Source organism: Halichondria panicea, chromosome 1, assembly GCF_963675165.1.
Source record: "Halichondria panicea chromosome 1, odHalPani1.1, whole genome shotgun sequence".
Classification (NCBI taxonomy): Eukaryota; Metazoa; Porifera; class Demospongiae; order Suberitida; family Halichondriidae; genus Halichondria; species Halichondria panicea.
The window spans coordinates 14,174,907-14,181,598 of NC_087377.1; positions in this window are offsets into that span (position 1 = coordinate 14,174,907).

A 6,692-nucleotide genomic window follows, 5' to 3' on the forward strand; every position below is an offset into this window, starting at 1 on the left:
GGCTGAGTTTGGTTGTACAAATGAGGAAAAGGAACCAAAATTGAGACGGTAAAAGCTTGTTGCACCAATCTGCACGTGAATCGGGCGAGGAGCAAGAGATCTATAATTTTAATGAACGCAGGTGAAGAGCAGTGGATATTTACCATTCAAGTGGGAGATCAGTGATCTAGATAACTGCTGTGGTATGGGTTCAAGGATACCAATTAATAGCAAGGTATTTACTCAGAAGAAGAGGGAACCAAAATACCATGCTTGTGTATATACAGACTGACGCAGTCTCAAACTGGCATGTCATCAAAAGTGAGCTCAATTGGAATGCAACCTGACCCACTCAATATAGTCTGAATATTGATGGAATGTGTATAATTATCTGTACATAATTATCGTTTATGCATGCATGGTTGAGCAACTCACATCTGTTTCATATTTCTATAACCAAGTTAACAAGCTGTTCTTGTCCTACGCACTTCATGCAAGCTTAAGATATCATATAATTATATAGGAGCCTTCCCAATCTCATTTTGAACTGAGTCAACTGCATCAAGACATCATTATTATGTATCATCAATTGATGATACATAATAATTATAGACTATAGTTGCATGGTATATATACCCTTAGTCTGAGAAGGTTGTGGTTTTGGCATATTGTTCGCCAACAATATAGATGTTTTGAAAAGCCACTAAGGCAAGAGGGATATTTCACTGGTCAATCGAATTAAGCGTGGTTGACTAACTGGGAAGTGCATGCAGTAACAGTAAACTTAGGTGTAAAGTGGACCTTGTGACCAGTTTTGTATGTTTCCAGCAACACACTAAAACTGAACCCACTTTTTGAGATTGGGGGAGGTCAATTTTTGATTATGGCAGGAATATGAATTAGTATTACGGTGATAAGAAAACATGTCTTCATCATCATTGAGGGTATAATGTGACATGTGCAATGCATGTGCTATAGCAAAACTGCTTTTTCTGCCTTATAATTATATACTCTTAATTCAGGATGTTCACCGTATACAGTAACGTCCGTTGGTTCATCACACTGTGTGATCTCCTTACTGTATCATGTTTACTATCAATTGAAGTTCTTCTGGAATTCTTGTTCTTTAATGATCTCCACAGTTACATCATGTTCCTGTAGCTGTGATAACTCCGAGAACAGAAGAGAAGTTACCAAATTGCTGTTCTGCCAAGTTTTGTGATACATGTATTAGGTGGATAAATTGGAAAGGGGACTCAAGGCTCAGATGTATAGGACAGTATTATTTGGTTCAAATAAATGGATCACATTGAGTGCCATCTCCATTGTATATAACTTGTCAAATGGTGAGGTCCTCTCCGTCACAGAACAGTCTGATAGTTCCAGGACATGCAGTGTTCACCAACCAGACTCACAATCAAACTCGACAGCCATGCAGAGAGACACTATTATACTTATACTCAACGTGGCAGACCTGTCAAATGGTCAGGATATTGTATACCGTGTAGAAGAAGTGTTCTAAGTGTGTGAAGTGTTCTAGTTGGTAATTTTCGTCATTTAAATATTTAGTATTTTTAATATTCCTACAGCTCGGATTAGAGACGTTGAATCTATTTGTGTTCATAGTTTTAACTTTTGTACGATGCTCTTCAATCGAATATTTATACCATACGAAAACAACCCGCTAATACGGTTACCGTATATATAATCCGGAATGAATGTACCTAAGCACAATGCTTGAACGTAGAATAAGAAAGCTATGAGAAATTGCACTTAGCAGCTCACACATGCATATATATTATAGTGACTTGTTATAATTATACACCTCCCCATAAGATGAACTTTCTGATTTCCATCAACTCAAAAACAGTCAAGACACCATGATTATATAATAAGGTCAGTTATACTTCTCATCTGTAATTTATGCACATGCATTGTTATGTAAAACGTTAGCTATAACCATAATAATAATGGCTGGATTGTTACATGTACATGCACTAACACAGTCTATACTGGTCCATACGCCTGGTTAATGTTGAGTTCAATCTCCTCTTTGGGTGACACCTCCTCATAAATAGGACCAGCTGGTATAGTGGGTCCTACGTTAATAGCTTGTCCATCAGCTGCTGGGGAGAACACTGCCTTCTTCCGCATGACCCAGTATGTCAAGAGAGCACCACAAGCACAACCAGAAACCATTGCCACAATAAATGTTACAATGGTGGAAATCACAGCAACTTCATTGATGGTCAGAGAAACTTCTTTGGAATCTGTAAATCATGTCAAAACATTGTCAAACATGTAGACTAAGATCACCTCATTACAGTCAATATACCGTATACTAGAATGTTTTACGAGAATCAAATAAGTGAAATATGCAAGGGTTGATCAAAACACAATAGTTAAATCGCAAAGGGTCAATTTTCTGCTGATTTGGCTCATTCGCAAAGGTTTTTCACCAGCAAAGTATTCTAGCAATTCATATATGTACTAACCCTAACCCTTACATGCACATATATCTTATAAGTATGAGTTAATTGCTCCCTGCATGAAAACAAACAGCAAGCAATGTACATAAGTATCATTATCCTGTAGATGTAAACTGCAATGATAAACAAGCGCATTTATTATTTATAGCTAAATCAACTGTTGTGTAAACAGTATAGGGCTCAATGAATGGTTCATACTCTATAAGTGCTGTTTTGGGTGATTTAAAATCCGGCACATATAATTTATAGCAGGCTTTTAGGGAATCGCAGAGCCCCATGCATGCATGTTAGGCCATGTAACAGCAGTAATACCGTGCTTGTTCTAAATCATTAAAGCGCTGTTTTTGAACTATAATTATACAAATAATTAGTGCTTAATTCGTTATAAAACAATGCTATGCAGTGACTGACTTGGAATATTTACCTTGTCGTAAGCACTTTAGCACTTCAAGGTCGAGACTCCACCGGTACGTACTATTACAGGCAAAGATATTCTGTCCAATGAGCTTGTATCCTTCTTCACACCAAAATCTGATAGTTAAATGTTCACCAGTGCTTGTGTAGGAATATTTGAGTAATAAGTTGTTGGTTAGCTTTTTTGGAAGAGCACTGCATTTCTCTGCATAAATTATACAAGTATATATAGCATACACGTTATTTTAAAAAACACTATACTATGTATTTATAATTGAGGGGAGAGTGATCCAACCCACAAAACCAGTATTATATACAGGAGGATAATTTCAAAGACTATTTTCCTATTATTTTTTGGAGGATTATGTGCAGCATTTTATTTTGTGTTGGCCACTCAGCATGTCTTCAATTTTATTACTGTTATGTAGTTAACATTACCTTCTTCACAAAGTAGGTCAGCAGGATTTGGCACCCACTCTCCTCTTCCTGAAACTTTAACACACATTGCTGTTCTTGGGTGACTGGGAAGTAGACCATTGTCACACTGGAGCACTATTTCTGACCCCTCCGTGAAATCAGACTCAGTCGATAAAATTCTATGACTCCCGTTGATAAGAGTAGAAGGATCACACACAATAGATTCTGAACCAGTTTGGGGAGAAAACGAGGACCCATGCAATTAAATATATAATTTAATAATTATATACCTGGTATGATGCCACTGTATGTAGTGATATTACTAGTCCCTATGTTGTTTTTACAACATAGATCCCAGTTTCCAAAACTTCAAAGGATACAGAGCAAGTTGGTGTGCATACTCTACTGTTCACAATTTTATTGTCATTTGTACCATCAAAGAGAATTAGGGAAACATTGTAAAGGATCTCCTCTTGGTATTGTGAACATTCAGCCTACAAAGTATTAAAATGCAGTTGACTTGCGGCATATTTTTATGAGCTTACGTATTGATTCCAAGTGACTGTCAGTATAGAAGTATTGATGCTCACACTGAAATTATAGACATTGGGTACTGTCTCTTTTACTAATGAGATGTTCACTAAGGTTTCATTGAAATTTCGTGCATCACCACATCTGATCTTGAAAACCTTCTGTATCCCAATGGCTATTTGAGAAATGTCTAAAGAAAGAACTGATGAGAAATTTGCAAAGATTCTCAAAATTTTGTCCTGGGAGAACTCAACAAGTTCGACAGATGCAGACACCAATGTTGAGTCATTAAAGACTTTTGTGGTCTCATTCACACTATCAGTATCAAAGCGTTTGAGCAAATACATATTGTCATCATGGTAGAACCTCCATTCTAACAGTGTGAGGTCCACTCCTTCACAGAACAGTCTGACAGTTCCAGGACAGTGTTCACCAACCAGACTCACTCCTCCCTCAACAGTCAGAGACACTGATGATGAGTACACCTCTCCATTGATTATTGAAAATAGTATGACTAGCAGATCTATTGCACTTGCAATTGGCTTGTACAGTGTCATATCATATGCTCTTAGTGTTTAGGCCTAGCTCTCAATCTGTGAGTAGATTCTACAGTAGTTGTTAGATCTCTGTTTTAAGGAAACAGCTCTAGCTGGCACATTCAGTCATGCGCATTGAGTCACTAGATCAACACTAATCATGTTTTGTAATTTCCCTGCTATATACGTCTACTAGTATATTATCAGGAGTTTACTCCTGATATTATACATGGGTCTAGGCTTTTATAATTAGGCCACTCCAAGTGACACTCTGGTTTCTGGTCCTGAAGTTTTTCTAATTGCATGCGGGCAGGCGGCTTTTCTCATTATGTCCAATTTCACCTTATGAATCTCATTATTTTGCAAATGAAATCATTATCACACTACTGCAGGGTTTTGCAGAGTCTTGCAACATGAACTTTTAACCAGTCTGCGCGCATGTAGGACCAGAAAGCCAGAAATCGGAAAAGGCGGAAGTGAAAGGTAAATGAGTGGGCGTAGCAGGGCAATGCATTCCAAGGTTAACCCTTGATTTTGCACAGACATATCCTCTTGCCTGATCACTTCACTAGTCTATCTAAGTAAGTAGAAAGCTGGCCAGCCTAGATTTAAGTAGCCTCTCCATTGTCTGCAGTATAGACTTGATATAATAGCTAGCTACTTGCACATGTCTGCAGTAGACTCTAGCTAGCTAGATCTACATGCACAATGACTGAATTAATTATGTCTGTACACTGAGCTAGATTTAGTATAAATTTAACATTATCATTTTTAATTCAGCCAGTCACCTAACTCCTACTTATACTCCCCAATTTATTGTCCAGAGGTTATTTGGCTCTATACTGAAACACGCCGAGCCACTTTTCTGACTTTCTGAGAGCCATGATTATAGAACGGGAACTGGAATAATTATGTTCAACCATGGTCTATATACAAGCAATTAAGTATATCAGCCAATAAGTTATGTTGATATACTCAAGTTACTACTTGCTGAGCAACTTTTCTGACTTTCCGAGAGCAGTGGTTCGTTAACGGGAACCCAGAAAAATAATATATTCAGTGCTGGTCTATAGACATGCATGCAGATATCAGCCAGTATGTTGATATAATTATACTCAAGTTTACAATTCTGAGGTTACTTCAATCGACTGGAACTTGCTGAGCAACTTTTCTGACTTTCCGAGAGCAGTGGTTCGTTAACGGGAACCCTGAAAAATAATATATTCAGTGCTGGTCTAGACATGCATGCAGATATCAGCTAGTATGTTGATATAATTATACTCTTCTGAGGTTTTTTGAATCGACTGGAACTTGCTGAGCAACTTTTCTGACTTTCCGAGAGCAGTGGTTCGTTAACGGGAACCCTGAAAAATAACATATTCAGTGCTGGTCTAGACATGCATGCAGATATCAGCCAGTATGTTGATATAATTATACTCAAGTTTACAATTCTGAGGTTACTTTAATCGACTGGAACTTGCTAAGCAACTTTTCTGACTTTCCGAGAGCAGTGGTTCGTTTAACGGGAATCCAGAAAAATAACATATTCAGTGCTGGTCTAGACATGCATGCAGATATCAGCCAGTATGTTGATATAATTATACTCAAGTTTACAATTCTGAGGTTACTTTAATCGACTGGAACTTGCTAAGCAACTTTTCTGACTTTCCGAGAGCAGTGGTTCGTTAACGGGAATCCAGAAAAATAACATATTCAGTGCTGGGTCTAGACATGCATGCAGATATCAGCCAGTATGTTGATATATACTCAAGTTTACAATTCTGCATGAGGTTACTTTAATCGACTGGAACTTGCTAAGCAACTTTTCTGACTTTCCGAGAGTAGTGGTTCGTTAACGGGAATCCAGAAAAATAACATATTCAGTGCTGGTCTATATATAGACATGCATGCAGATATCAGCCAGTATGTTGATATATACTCAAGTTTACAATTCTGAGGTTACTTTAATCGACTGGAACTTGCTAAGCAACTTTTCTGACTTTCCGAGAGCTGTGCTTCGTAAACGGACCCAGAAAATATATTTAGTGCTGGTCTTAGACAAGCAGGTAGCAGCCAATACGTTGATACACTCTTCTGAGGTTACTTTAATCGACTGGGAACTTGCTGAGAAACTTTTCTGACTTTCCGAGAGCAGTGATTCGTAAACGGAAACCCAGAAAATATATTCAGTGCTGGTCCTATAGACAAACAGGTATCAGCCAATAATTATGTTGATATACCTAAGTTTACAATTCTGAGGCTATACTTTAATCGACTGCATGGAACTTCCTGGAGCAACTTTTCAGACTTTTCATGCATGAGTAGT